General features: G+C 46.8%; 1 protein-coding gene across 1 annotated transcript in view; it reads left to right on the forward strand.

Annotated features, from left to right (window-relative positions):
- Positions 1-14,971, forward strand: part of LOC112246890 (ras-associated and pleckstrin homology domains-containing protein 1) — a 123,192-nt gene that overhangs the window by 13,989 nt on the left and 94,232 nt on the right. Inside the window, 1 exon segment of the mRNA XM_042320056.1 lies at positions 14,829-14,893. The gene's annotated coding sequence lies outside the window, so the exon portion shown is untranslated.

Consider the following 14,971-nt stretch of genomic DNA (forward strand, 5'->3'; position numbering starts at 1 on the left):
TCTCTCTGGGATGGTCTGGTGTTGAAGCTAGGCTCTGTCAGGTCATAGTTCATCAGTATCTCTCTCTCGGATGGTCTGCTGTTGAATAGCTAGGCTCTGTCAGGTCAGAGTTCATCAGTATCTCTCTGGGATGGTCTTGTGTTGAATAGCTAGGCTCTGTCAGGTCATAGTTCATCAGTATCTCTCTCTGGGATGGTCTGGTGTTGAATAGCTAGGCTCTGTCAGGTCGTAGTTCATCAGTATCTCTCTCTGGGATGGTCTGGTGTTGAATAGCTAGGCTCTGTCAGGTCATAGTTCATCAGTATCTCTCTCTGGGATGGTCTGCTGTTGAATAGCTAGGCTCTGTCAGGTCAGAGTTCATCAGTATCTCTCTGGGATGGTCTTGTGTTGAATAGCTAGGCTCTGTCAGGTCGTAGTTCATCAGTATCTCACTCTGGGATGGTCTGCATATTGCACTACTTTGGACCAGAGCCCTATGGGTCAAAAGTAGTGCACTATGTACGGAATAGGGTGCCATTTAGGTGGTGTAGGGTTAATGGTGATCTATATCATCCCTGATTCCCTGGCCCAGTTTACTGACGACAATCTTCTCGCTCTCTATTGATGGGCAGTTTGGGAGATAGAATGAGGAATTGGCGACTTCAATAGTTTGTAATAAAAGGTGTTAGAGTGCGGGGTTTAAAAGAGCGAAACTGGAAAAGGGAACTCGCTGTAACTCACTACCAGTTTGGATTCCTTAATAGCTTCTACCCCCAAGGCTTAAGACTGCTGAACAATTAATCAAATGGCTACCTTCTGCTACTCACTGTTTATTATCTATGCATAGAGAATATGCCCCGAGCTATATGGGCACATTATCTTGGCTAACCTGTACCCGCACACTGACTCTGCTGGTGTCTCCTTTAAATAGCCGCAATATTGTTAGTTTGTGTATCATTTTTTTACTTTAGTTTATTTAGTAAATATTTTCTTAACCAACAATACAGTTCAATAAATAGAGTTAAGGGCTTGTATTTGGCGAATGTGACAAATACAATTTGATTTGAGATAGAAAGCTCTCACTGTCTCTCTCACTGTTTCTCTCTCTCTCTCTCTCTCGCTCTTCATCCTCAAGACCATATCTCTTATCTAGCCAGAGCAGGCCAGAGCAGGCTAACAGGGAAGCTCAGTCTTACACCAGTAACACACCAGTAAAATAAAGGGAGAGTCTTTGAACAGTGGTGACATTCTCTTTGGATGCTATTGATGTAATGTTGGAATTGGTGCATGGAAAATGTAAACTCACTCTTCTATTTTCCCCTGGCTGGCTGGCTGGTTGCAGTGGGCCAATGGTCTGACTGTACACACAATGGGCCAAGTCTCTAAGCACATCCTGATGTGGTGGTCTGGGGGAAGAGTGTGACACGAAACCAGCATCTGACTTTATCTCTCACACACACACCACTGATTAAAGATCAGCTGTTTATTTTACCGACTAAATATCACAAAACAAACATCGCGTGTCTCGTTTACATTCCAGGCATGGAAAGAGAGGAAAAATATCTGGCAGTCATGTCATTTAATATCTAGGATCCGTCTTTGCTACATAGTCAGTATCTGAGTGCCAAATGACTCCCTCCCTAGGAGATCGGGGGAAGTGAAGGCAGCCTCACACAAAAAATCCACTGGTCCTCGGAGCTCATTTAGACCCAGTCAACACTGAATGAAACACCAATAAGATTTTATGATGGTTGTGTCTTTTTATTTCACCAGTTGAAAACAACAAGTATTACCTGCATTTAAGAGCAGTGATGCTAGTCGGGAGGGCGGGTGAGGGCAGCGATTGGTTGAAGAGCGTGCATTTACTTGCGTTTAAGAGCAGTTGGAGGCCACGGAAGGAGAGTTGTATTGCATTGAAGCTCGTTTGGAGGTTAGTTAACACAGTGTCCAAAGAAGGGCCAGAAGTATACAGAATGGTGTCGTCTGCGTAGAGGTGGATCAAGGAATTACACGCAGCAAGTGTGACATCATTGATGTATACAGAGAAAAGTGTCGGCCCGAGAATTGAACCCTGTGGCACCCCCATAGACTGCCATAGGTCCGGACAACAGGCCCTCCGATTTGACACACTGAACTCTATCTGAGAAGAAGTTGGTGAACCAGGCGAGGCAGTCATTTGAGAAACCAAGGCTATTGAGTCTGCCAATAAGAATGTTGTGATTGACAGAGTCGAAAGCCTTAGCCAGGTCGATGAATATGGCTGCACAGTAATGTCTCTTATCGATGGCAGTTATGATGTCATTTAGAACCTTGAGCGTGGCTGAGGTGCACCCGTGACCAGCTCTGAAACCAGATTGCATAGCGGAGAAGGTACGGTGGGATTCGAAATGGTCGCTGATCTGTTTGTTAACTTGGCTTTCGTAGACTTTAGAACGGCAGGGCAGGATGGATATAGGTCTGTAGGTCTGTAACAGTTTGGGTCTAGAGGCAGGGCAGGATGGATATAGGTCTGTAACAGTTTGGGTCTAGAGGCAGGGCAGGATGGATATAGGTCTGTAGGTCTGTAACAGTTTGGGTCTAGAGGCAGGGCAGGATGGATATAGGTCTGTAGGTCTGTAACAGTGTGGGTCTAGAGGCAGGGCAGGATGGATATAGGTCTGTAGGTCTGTAGCAGTTTGGGTCTAGAGGCAGGGCAGGATGGATATAGGTCTGTAGGTCTGTAACAGTTTGGGTCTAGAGGCAGGGCAGGATGGATATAGGTCTGTAGGTCTGTAACAGTGTGGGTCTAGAGGCAGGGCAGGATGGATATAGGTCTGTAGGTCTGTAACAGTGTGGGTCTAGAGGCAGGGCAGGATGGATATAGGTCTGTAGGTCTGTAGCAGTTTGGGTCTAGAGGCAGGGCAGGATGGATATAGGTCTGTAGGTCTGTAGCAGTTTGGGTCTAGAGGCAGGGCAGGATGGATATAGGTCTGTAGGTCTGTAACAGTTTGGGTCTAGAGGCAGGGCAGGATGGATATAGGTCTGTAGGTCTGTAACAGTTTGGGTCTAGAGGCAGGGCAGGATGGATATAGGTCTGTAGGTCTGTAACAGTTTGGGTCTAGAGGCAGGGCAGGATGGATATAGGTCTGTAGGTCTGTAACAGTTTGGGTCTAGAGGCAGGGCAGGATGGATATAGGTCTGTAGGTCTGTAACAGTGTGGGTCTAGAGGCAGGGCAGGATGGATATAGGTCTGTAGGTCTGTAGCAGTTTGGGTCTAGAGGCAGGGCAGGATGGATATAGGTCTGTAGGTCTGTAACAGTTTGGGTCTAGAGGCAGGGCAGGATGGATATAGGTCTGTAGGTCTGTAACAGTTTGGGTCTAGAGGCAGGGCAGGATGGATATAGGTCTGTAGGTCTGTAACAGTGTGGGTCTAGAGGCAGGGCAGGATGGATATAGGTCTGTAGGTCTGTAGCAGTTTGGGTCTAGAGGCAGGGCAGGATGGATATAGGTCTGTAGGTCTGTAACAGTTTGGGTCTAGAGGCAGGGCAGGATGGATATAGGTCTGTAGGTCTGTAACAGTGTGGGTCTAGAGGCAGGGCAGGATGGATATAGGTCTGTAGGTCTGTAACAGTGTGGGTCTAGAGGCAGGGCAGGATGGATATAGGTCTGTAGGTCTGTAGCAGTTTGGGTCTAGAGGCAGGGCAGGATGGATATAGGTCTGTAGGTCTGTAGCAGTTTGGGTCTAGAGGCAGGGCAGGATGGATATAGGTCTGTAGGTCTGTAACAGTTTGGGTCTAGAGGCAGGGCAGGATGGATATAGGTCTGTAGGTCTGTAACAGTTTGGGTCTAGAGGCAGGGCAGGATGGATATAGGTCTGTAGGTCTGTAACAGTTTGGGTCTAGAGGCAGGGCAGGATGGATATAGGTCTGTAGGTCTGTAACAGTTTGGGTCTAGAGGCAGGGCAGGATGGATATAGGTCTGTAGGTCTGTAACAGTGTGGGTCTAGAGGCAGGGCAGGATGGATATAGGTCTGTAGGTCTGTAGCAGTTTGGGTCTAGAGGCAGGGCAGGATGGATATAGGTCTGTAGGTCTGTAACAGTTTGGGTCTAGAGGCAGGGCAGGATGGATATAGGTCTGTAGGTCTGTAACAGTGTGGGTCTAGAGGCAGGGCAGGATGGATATAGGTCTGTAGGTCTGTAACAGTGTGGGTCTAGAGGCAGGGCAGGATGGATATAGGTCTGTAGGTCTGTAGCAGTTTGGGTCTAGAGGCAGGGCAGGATGGATATAGGTCTGTAGCAGTTTGGGTCTAGAGGCAGGGCAGGATGGATATAGGTCTGTAGGTCTGTAACAGTTTGGGTCTAGAGGCAGGGCAGGATGGATATAGGTCTGTAGGTCTGTAACAGTTTGGGTCTAGAGGCAGGGCAGGATGGATGTAGGTCTGTAACAGTTTGGGTCTAGAGGCAGGGCAGGATGGATGTAGGTCTGTAACAGTTTGGGTCTAGAGGCAGGGCAGGATGGATATAGGTCTGTAACAGTTTGGGTCTAGAGGCAGGGCAGGATGGATATAGGTCTGTAGGTCTGTAACAGTTTGGGTCTAGAGGCAGGGCAGGATGGATATAGGTCTGTAGGTCTAACAGTTTGGGTCTAGAGGCAGGGCAGGATGGATATAGGTCTGTAGGTCTGTAACAGTTTGGGTCTAGAGGCAGGGCAGGATGGATATAGGTCTGTAGGTCTGTAACAGTTTGGGTCTAGAGGCAGGGCAGGATGGATATAGGTCTGTAGGTCTGTAACAGTTTGGGTCTAGAGGCAGGGCAGGATGGATATAGGTCTGTAGGTCTGTAACAGTTTGGGTCTAGAGGCAGGGCAGGATGGATATAGGTCTGTAGGTCTGTAACAGTTTGGGTCTAGAGGCAGGGCAGGATGGATATAGGTCTGTAGGTCTGTAACAGTTTGGGTCTAGAGGCAGGGCAGGATGGATATAGGTCTGTAACAGTTTGGGTCTAGAGGCAGGGCAGGATGGATATAGGTCTGTAGGTCTGTAACAGTTTGGGTCTAGAGGCAGGGCAGGATGGATATAGGTCGGTCTGTAACAGTTTGGGTCTAGAGTGTCACCCCCTTTGAAGAGGGGGATGACTGCAGCAGCTTTCCGATCTTTAGGAATCTCGGACGATACGAAAGAGAGGTTGAACAGACTAGTAATAGGAGTTGCAACAATGGCAGCGGATCATTTTCTAAAGAGTGGGTCCAGACTGTCTAGCCCAGCAAGTAGCTGCGGGGGGGTTCTGGCACAGCCAGAAGAGGACTGGCCACCCCTTGGTTCCGCTCTAGGTTTCTTTCTAGGTTCTGGCCTTTCTAGGGAGTTTTTCCTAGCCACCGTGCTTCTACACCTGCAATGCTTGCTGTTTGGGGTTTTAGGCTGGGTTTCTGTACAGCACTTTGAGATATCAGCTGATGTAAGAAGGACTTTATAAATACATTTGATTTTGTGCGGAGTTGGGGCAGCCAGGAGGATAGCATGGCCAGCCGTAGAGAGATGCTTATTGATATTCTCGATTATCGTGGATTTATCGGTGGTGACACTGTTTCCTAGCCTCAGTGCAGTGGGCAGCTGGGAGGAAGTGCTCTTATTCTCCATGGACTTTACAGTGTCCCAGAACTTTTGCAGTTAGAAAAAGCTAGCCTTTACTTTCCTAATTGACTGTGTGTATTGGTTCCTGACTTCCCTGAAAAGTTGCCTATCGCGGAGACTATTTGATGCCAGTGCAGTACTGGGGGCTCAGGCATGGCTGGGTGTGTCTTTGGGGGATCGGGCATGGCTGGGTGTGTCTTTGGGGGATCGGGCATGGCTGGGTGTGTCTTTGGGGGATCGGGCATGGCTGGGTGTGTCTTTGGGGGATCGGGCATGGCTGGGTGTGTCTTTGGGGGATCGGGCATGGCTGGGTGTGTCTTTGGGGGATCGGGCATGGCTGGGTGTGTCTTTGGGGGATCGGGCATGGCTGGGTGTGTCTTTGGGGGATCGGGCATGGCGGTCCACTGTCCAAACAGGAAAAAGTGGTGTCCTACAGTGACTGTTGTTATCACACACCATGTTTCAGGTGCTGCAGTGAATATGCTGAATCGTGTGATGAACAGTCCTACTAGAGACGGGAAAAAAAGTCTGAATTCGCTTGTACAACCTTATTGTACTTTAGGCCAATGACTCAACATGTCAGCTCAGCTGAAGTGGATAGAAGCAGCCAATTATTTTTAAAGGTTGTAATCTGTTAACAGTACTGTTAGTGTGTGTAGTCCAGTCAGAGTACTGGGATATACTGTGGAGTAAAACCAGTGAAATGAGGTATTTGACCCTACATGGCAGGAGATGTGGTAGTCGACTAAAACAAGGTATTTGACCCTACATGGCAGGAGATGTGGTAGTCGACTAAAACGAGGTATTTGATGCTACATGGCAGGAGATGTGGTAGTCGACTAAAACAAGGTATTTGACCCTACATGGCAGGAGATGTGGTAGTCGACTAAAACGAGGTATTTGATGCTACATGGCAGGAGATGTGGTAGTCGACTAAAACAAGGGATTTGATGCTACATGGCAGGAGATGTGGTAGTCGACTAAAACAAGGGATTTGATGCTACATGGCAGGAGAGGTGGTAGAGGGAGTTGTGTTGTGCTCTCAGTCAGAGAGTGAAGGTTAATATGAGGTGGTAGAGGGAGTTGTGTTGTGAAAGACCGACAGACGTGTCAAAACAGGAGCGACTGAGGAGGAGGAGGTGTAGTCAAGATAATGACTATCACACCCAACCCTGTTGCTGACAGTGCAGAGAACACCTTAACCATTTAAATCTTTAAGGTTACCATGGGGATAGGAGACTCTCCCTCGCTCTCTTTCTCACGTCCGCAGGGCAAGATGTGGACGTGTAACGATGTGCAAATAGTTAAAGTACAAAAGGGAAAATAAATAAGCATAAATATGGGTTGTATTTACAATGGTGTTTGTTCTTCACTGGTTGCCCTTTTCTCGTGGCAACAGGTCACAAATCTTGCTGCTGTGATGGCACACTGTGGAATTTCACCCAGTAGATATGGGAGTTTATCAAAATTGGATTTGTTTTTTTAATTCTTTGTGGATCTGTGTAATCTGAGGGAAATATGTCTCTCTAATATGGTCATATTTGATTTGATTTTAATCATTTAAAAAATATAACCTTTTTATTTAACTAGGCAAGTCTGTTAAGAACTAATTCTTATTTACAGTGACGGCCTACTCCGGCCAAACCCAGACGTCGCCGGGCCAATTGTACGCCGCCCTATGGGACTCCCAATCACGGCCGTTTGTGATACAGCCTGGATTCGAACCAGGGTGTCTGTAGTGACGCCTCGAGCACTGAGATGCAGTGCCTTAGACCGCTGGTAAATTACAACCGTCAGGAGGTTAGGAAGTGCAGCTCAGTTTCCACCTCATTTTGTGGGCAGTGAGCACATAGCCAGTCTTCTCTTGAGAGCCAGGTCTGCCTACGGCGGCCTTTCTCAATAGCAAGGCTATGCTCACTAAGTCTGTACATAGTCAAAGCTTTCCTTAAGTTTGGGTCAGTCACAGTGGTCAGATATTCTGCCACTGTGTACTCTGTTTAGTGCCAAATAGCATTCTAGTTTGATCTGTTTTTTTGTTGTTAATTCTTTCCAATGTGTCAAGTAATTTATCTTTTTGTTTTCTCATGATTTGCTTTGGTCTAATTGTGCTGCTGTCCTGGGGTTCTGTGGGGTGTGTTTGTGTTTGTGAACAGAGCCCCAGGACCAGCTTGCTTAGAGGACTCTTCTCCAGGTTCATCTCTCTGTAGGTGATGGCTTTGTTATGGAAGGTTTGTGAATCGCTTCCTTTTAGGTGGTTGTAGAATTTAACAGCTCTTTTCTGGATTTTGATAATTAGTGGGTATCGGCCTAATTCTGCTCTGCATGCATTATTTGGTGTTCTACGTTGTACACGAAGGATATTTTTGCAGAATTCTGCATGTTTCAGGTTGGTGTTCTTCCATTTTGTGAATTCTTGGTTGGTGAGCGGACCCCAGACCTCACAACCATAACGGCAATGGGTTCTATAACTGATTCAAATATTTTTTGGAAGATCCTAATTGGTATGTCAAATTTTATGTTCCCTTTGATGGCATAGAATGCCCTTCTTGCCTTGTCTCTCAGATCGTTCACAGCTTCGTGAAAGTTACCTGTGGCGCTGATGTTTAGGCCGAGGTACGTATCATTTTTTGTGTGCTCTAGAGCAACGGTGTCTAGATTGTATTTGTGGTCCTGGTGACTGGACCTTTTTTGGAACACCATTATTTTGGTCTTACTGCGATTTATTGTCAGGACCCAGGTCTGGCAGAATCTGTACTGAATGTCTAGGTGCTGCTGTAGGCCCTCCTTGTTTGGTGACAGAAGCACCAGATCATCAGCAAACAGAAGACATTTGACTTCAGATTCTAGTAGGGTGAGGCCAGGTGCTGCAGACTGTTATAGTGCCCGCGCCAATTCGTTGATATATATGTTGAAGATGGTGGGGCTCAAGCTGCATCCCTGTCTCACCCCACGGCCCTGTGGGAAGTAAGGTGTTTTTTGCCTGTTTCAACTGCACACTTGTTATTTGTAAACAGATTTTATAATGTCATACGTCGGCCCTGTGTCTCGCCCCTCGGCCCTGTGTCTCGCCCCTCGGCCCTGTGTCTCGCCCCTCGGCCCTGTGTCTCGCCCCTCGGCCCTGTGTCTCGCCCCTCGGCCCTGTGTCTCGCCCCACAGCCCCGTGTCTCACCCCACGGCCCTGTGTCTCACCCCACAGCCATGTGTCTCACCTATGTTTTACCCCCAACACCACTGTCCATCAACTTGTATAGCAGATCCTCACGCCAAATTGAGTCAAAAGCATTTTTCAAATCAACAAGCATGAGAAGACTTTGCCTTTGTTTTGGTTTGTTTGTCAATTAGGTGAATACGTGGTCTGTCGTACGGTTATTTGGTAAAAAGCCTATTTGTTATTTGCTCAGTACATTGTTTTCATTGAGGAAATGTACTAGTAGGCTGTTAATGATAATGCAGAGGATTTTCTCAAGGTTACTGTTGACGCATATTCCACGGTAGTTATTGGGGTCAAATTTGTCTCCACTTTTGTGGATTGGGGTGATCAGTCCTTGGTTCCAAATATTGGGGAAGATACCAGAGCTGGGGAAGATGTTTAAGAGTTTTAGTATAGCTAATTGGAATTTGTTGTCTGTATATTTTATTTAATTCATCAACACCACAGACCTTTTTGGGTTGGAGGGTTTGTATTTTGTCATGTAGTTCATTCAAGGTAATTGGAGAATCCAGTGGGTTCAAGTAGTCTTTAATAGTTGATTCTAAGATCTGTATTTGATCATTGATCACAGCGATTGATAATGTTTTTGCTGTTTGTACTTTGTTAAAGAGCCATAATGATTGGAGAAGTGCTCTGTCCATCTCTCTCTTTGTCTCTCTGTCTGTCGGTCTCTGTCTCCATCTCTGTCTGTGCGCCAAATACAACAGGTGTAGACCTTACAGTGAAATGCTTACTTACAGGCTCTAACCAACTGTGCAATTTTTAATTAAAAATATCTTTCTCGCTCTTGCTGTCCCTCTCTCTCTCTGACTCATGTCTGCTTCTCTCGCCCTCATCCTCCTCTGTGTCTCTCTCCCTCAGTCTCCCCTGTCTGGTCTGGTCTGGGTCTGTCTGGTCTGGGTCTGCCTGCCTGGGTCTCTCGGTTGGTCTCTCGGTCTGCCTGCCTGGGTCTCTCGGTCTGCCTGCCTGGGTCTCTCGGTCTGCCTGCCTGGGTCTCTCGGTCTGCCTGCCTGGGTCTCTCGGCCTGCCTGCCTGGGTCTCTCGGCCTGCCTGCCTGGGTCTCTCGGCCTGCCTGCCTGGGTCGGTCGGCCTGCCTGCCTGGGTCTCTTAATTCAATTCGATTTGCTTTATTGGCGTGACAATGTACATATTGCCAAAGTTTACTTTGGAGATTAAGTGAAAAATGTACAATATTAACATAATTATAATCAAGATTGTCAATGGGACAATCAGTAACATCAAGGGTCAAAATAACCATACAATGGACAATCACAATAAGCATAGAGGACATGTGCAGGTTAATTGGTCTGTCAGACACTGTTCCTCAACTTATGGCAGGCAGCAATGTACTGCTCTGCCAACCCACAGCTCTCTGCGTCCTCCCACAACAGGACGGGTACCCTCATCAGAGAGGTCTTTCTCTTGCTCTCTCTGCCTTTCACTTTCCATTCCTTTTCAACCTCTCAAATCCACTAGTTTTAGGAAAGAACAAATGTGGTCAGTTGTTTGCTTCTGCTGATGTTTTCACTGGCAGGGGCATTTCTCTGAGACCGAGGCTTGAGGTGGAAAGATTTGCTCCTTCCCGTTTCATCAGAAATTGTGAGTGGGTGTCTGGTCTACAAGCCCTTGCTTTTGAAAGAATAACTGTTTAAATCTAAATGGAAATACTAAATAATCATAATGAATGTTTATCCACTGTCTCATGTCTCCGTCTACTAAACAACGGCCAGGCAGGAAGTGACGTGGACAGGGAGGAGTGACTGTAACAGATACACACTGTACCACCAGACCAGACAACATTCAAATGTACTGCACAATGGCTCTGGTCTAAAGTAGTGCACTACTATATAGGGAAAGAGGAGCCTTTTTGAGACGCAAACAATGTCTGGCATCTCTAGTGGGTGGATATCTCTAGTGGGTGGATAGTGTGAAATGCTGAATACAACAGGTGTAGTAGACCTCACAGTGAAATGCTGAATACAACAGGTGTAGTAGACCTTACAGTGAAATGCTGAATACAACAGGTGTAGTAGACCTCACAGTGAAATGCTGAATACAACAGGTGTAGTAGACCTTACAGTGAAATGCTGAATACAACAGGTGTAGTAGACCTCACAGTGAAATGCTGAATACAACAGGTGTAGTAGACCTCACAGTGAAATGCTGAATACAACAGGTGTAGTAGACCTCACAGTGAAATGCTGAATACAACAGGTGTAGTAGACCTCACAGTGAAATGCTGAATACAACAGGTGTAGTAGACCTCACAGTGAAATGCTGAATACAACAGGTGTAGTAGACCTTACAGTGAAATGCTGAATACAACAGGTGTAGGTAGACCTCACAGAGAAATGCTGAATACAACAGGTGTAGTAGACCTCACAGTGAAATGCTGAATACAACAGGTGTAGTAGACCTCACAGTGAAATGCTGAATACAACAGGTGTAGTAGACCTTACAGTGAAATGCTGAATACAACAGGTGTAGTAGACCTTACAGTGAAATGCTGAATACAACAGGTGTAGTAGACCTCACAGTGAAATGCTGAATACAACAGGTGTAGTAGACCTTACAGTGAAATGCTGAATACAACAGGTGTAGTAGACCTCACAGTGAAATGCTGAATACAACAGGTGTAGTAGACCTCACAGTGAAATGCTGAATACAACAGGTGTAGTGGACCTCACAGTGAAATGCTGAATATAACAGGTGTAGTGGACCTCACAGTGAAATGCTGAATACAACAGGTGTAGTAGACCTCACAGTGAAATGCTGAATACAACAGGAGTAGTAGACCTTACAGTGAAATGCTGAATACAACAGGAGTAGTAGACCTCACAGTGAAATGCTGAATACAACAGGAGTAATAGACCTCACAGTGAAATGCTGAATACAACAGGTGTAGTGGACCTTACAGTGAAATGCTCAATACAACAGGTGTAGTGGACCTTACAGTGAAATGCTGAATACAACAGGTGTAGTAGACCTTACAGTGAAATGCTGAATACAACAGGTGTAGTAGACCTTACAGTGAAATGCTGAATACAACAGGTGTAGTAGACCTTACAGTGAAATGCTGAATACAACAGGTGTAGTAGACCTCACAGTGAAATGCTGAATACAACAGGTGTAGTAGACCTCACAGTGAAATGCTGAATACAACAGGTGTAGTAGACCTTACAGTGAAATGCTGAATACAACAGGTGTAGTAGACCTCACAGTGAAATGCTGAATACAACAGGTGTAGTAGACCTCACAGAGAAATGCTGAATACAACAGGTGTAGTAGACCTCACAGTGAAATGCTGAATACAACAGGTGTAGTAGACCTCACAGTGAAATGCTGAATACAACAGGTGTAGTAGACCTCACAGTGAAATGCTGAATACAACAGGTGTAGTAGACCTTACAGTGAAATGCTGAATACAACAGGTGTAGTAGACCTCACAGTGAAATGCTTAAATCATGAGTTCTTCCATGACCTTACTTGTCAGAAGCTGAACTTGCCCTTGAACAGTTTTGAAATACACTGTTGGTTCGATGTTTCATGAGCTGAAATAAAAGATCCCAGAAATGTTCCATACACACACAAAAAGCTTATTTCTCTAAAATGTTTACATCCCTGTTAGTGAGTGTTTTTCACTTGCCAAGGTATGCTGCACCTGTCAGGTGGATGGATTATCATGAAGCTTTAACTTTATGAACATTACACAGGTGCACCTTGTGCTGGGGACAATAAAAGGCCACTCTAAAATGCACAGTTTTATCACACAACGCAATGCCACAGATGTCTCAAGTTTTGAGGGAGCGTGTAATTGGCATGCTGACTGCAGGAATGTCCACCAGAGATGTTCTCTACCAAAGTTGCCTCCAGTCATTTTAGAGAATTTGGCACTACATCCAACCGGCCTCATAACCGCAGACCACGTGTAATCACAGCCAGCTCAGGATGTCCACAGCCAGTTTCTTCACCTGAGACCAGCCACCTGGACAGCTTCTTCACCTGTGGGATCGTCTGAGACCAACCACCCAGACAGCTGATGAAACTGGGTTTACACAACCGAAGAATTTCTGCACAAACATTTTTCAGGGATGTTCATCTGCGTACTCGTCGTCCTCAGCAGCGTCTTAAGCTGACTGCAGTTCTGCGTCATAACCGACTTCATTGTGCAATGATCCCCTTCGATGGCCGCTGTCACGCTGGAGAAGTGTGCTCTTCACTCTTCAAAGATGAATCTGTTTCAGCTGTACCGGGCAGATGGCAGACGGCGTGTATGGTGTCATGTGGGCGAGGGGTTGATGTCAACGTTGTGAACAGCCCCATGGTGGCGTGGGGGGTTATGGTATGGGCAGGCAAAAGCTACGGACAATAAACACAATTACAGTTTTATCAATGACAATTTGAATGCACAGAGATACTGTGATGAGACCCTGAGGTCTATTGTCGTACCATTCATCCGTCCCCTCACGTTTCAGCATGATAATGCACAGCCCCATGTCGCAAGGATCTGAACACAATTCCTAGAAGCTGAACATGTACCAGTTCTTCCATGGCCATTGAGCATACGGTGCATTCGGAAAGGATTCAGACCCCGGGACTTTTTCCGCATTGTTTTACGTTACAGCCTTATTCTAAAAGGGATTAAATGCTTTTTCCCCCTCATCAGTCTACCCACAATACCTCATAATGACAAAGTGAAAACAGGTTTTTAGACATTTTTGCAAACATTCAAAATTCAATGTCCCCAAGGGCCTCCATTCTTAAATGGAAGAAGTTTGGAACCACCAAGACTCTTCCTAGAGTTCGCTGCTTGGCCAAACTGAGCAATCAGGGGAGAAGGGCCTTGGTCAGGCAGGTGATGCCTCAGTAATGCTACTCTGTTGGTGTGGCTCCCGTGGGCTCAGTAATGCTACTCTGTTGGTGTGGCTCCCGTGGCCTCAGTAATGCTACTCTGTTGGTGTGGCTCCCGTGGCCTCAGTAATGCTACTCTGCTGGTGTGGCTCCCGTGGCCTCAGTAATGCTACTCTGCTGGTGTGGCTCCCGTGGGCTCAGTAATGCTACTCTGCTGGTGTGGCTCCCGTGGCCTCAGTAATGCTACTCTGCTGGTGTGGCTCCCGTGGCCTCAGTAATGCTACTCTGCTGGTGTGGCTCCCGTGGCCTCAGTAATGCTACTCTGTTGGTGTGGCTCCCGTGGCCTCAGTAATGCTACTCTGTTGGTGTGGCTCCCGTGGCCTCAGTAATGCTACTCTGTTGGTGTGGCTCCCGTGGCCTCAGTAATGCTACTCTGTTGGTGTGGCTCCCGTGGGCTCAGTAATGCTATTCTGCTGGTGTGGCTCCCGTGGGCTCAGTAATGCTACTCTGCTGGTGTGGCTCCCGTGGGCTCAGTAATGCTACTCTGCTGGTGTGGCTCCCGTGGGCTCAGTAATGCTATTCTGTTGGTGTGGCTCCCGTGGGCTCAGTAATGCTACTCTGTTGGTGTGGCTCCCGTGGGCTCAGTAATGCTATTCTGCTGGTGTGGCTCCCGTGGGCTCAGTAATGCTACTCTGCTGGTGTGGCTCCCGTGGGCTCAGTAATGCTATTCTGTTGGTGTGGCTCCCGTGGGCTCAGTAATGCTACTCTGTTGGTGTGGCTCCCGTGGGCTCAGTAATGCTATTCTGCTGGTGTGGCTCCCGTGGGATCAGTAATGCTACTCTGCTGGTGTGGCTCCCGTGGGCTCAGTAATGCTATTCTGTTGGTGTGGCTCCCGTGGGCTTCAGGGAAGTCAATGGGCATGTCCCAAATGGCTCCTATTCCCTACTTTGGACCAGGGCCTGGATAGGGCCCATCTGTTTAAAAGTAGTGCACTATATTGGTGGTAGGCTGCCATTTTGGGAAAACGAATTTGATTTCTACAGTAACAGTCCCAATTAGCTGAGTCTGCAGAAAGCAGAGGGTTTAAGTGGATTGATATTCAGCATTACTTTGAATCCACGTGAATTATCGTTCTGCACTCTGCTCTGAATAAAGGCCTCTCTCTCTCCTTCCTTCAAGGTGATTTTAACCATCAGGGTTTTCCTGACAGACTGGCTTGGCTGCCCAGCTAAACTACACCAAAGGTAAGAATTGCAGTAGGACATTATAATGTACATATCTTATGCTGTACACACACACACACACACACACACACACATGTT

The sequence above is a fragment of the Oncorhynchus tshawytscha genome, linkage group LG03 (assembly GCF_018296145.1).
Source record: "Oncorhynchus tshawytscha isolate Ot180627B linkage group LG03, Otsh_v2.0, whole genome shotgun sequence".
Classification (NCBI taxonomy): domain Eukaryota; kingdom Metazoa; phylum Chordata; class Actinopteri; order Salmoniformes; family Salmonidae; genus Oncorhynchus; species Oncorhynchus tshawytscha.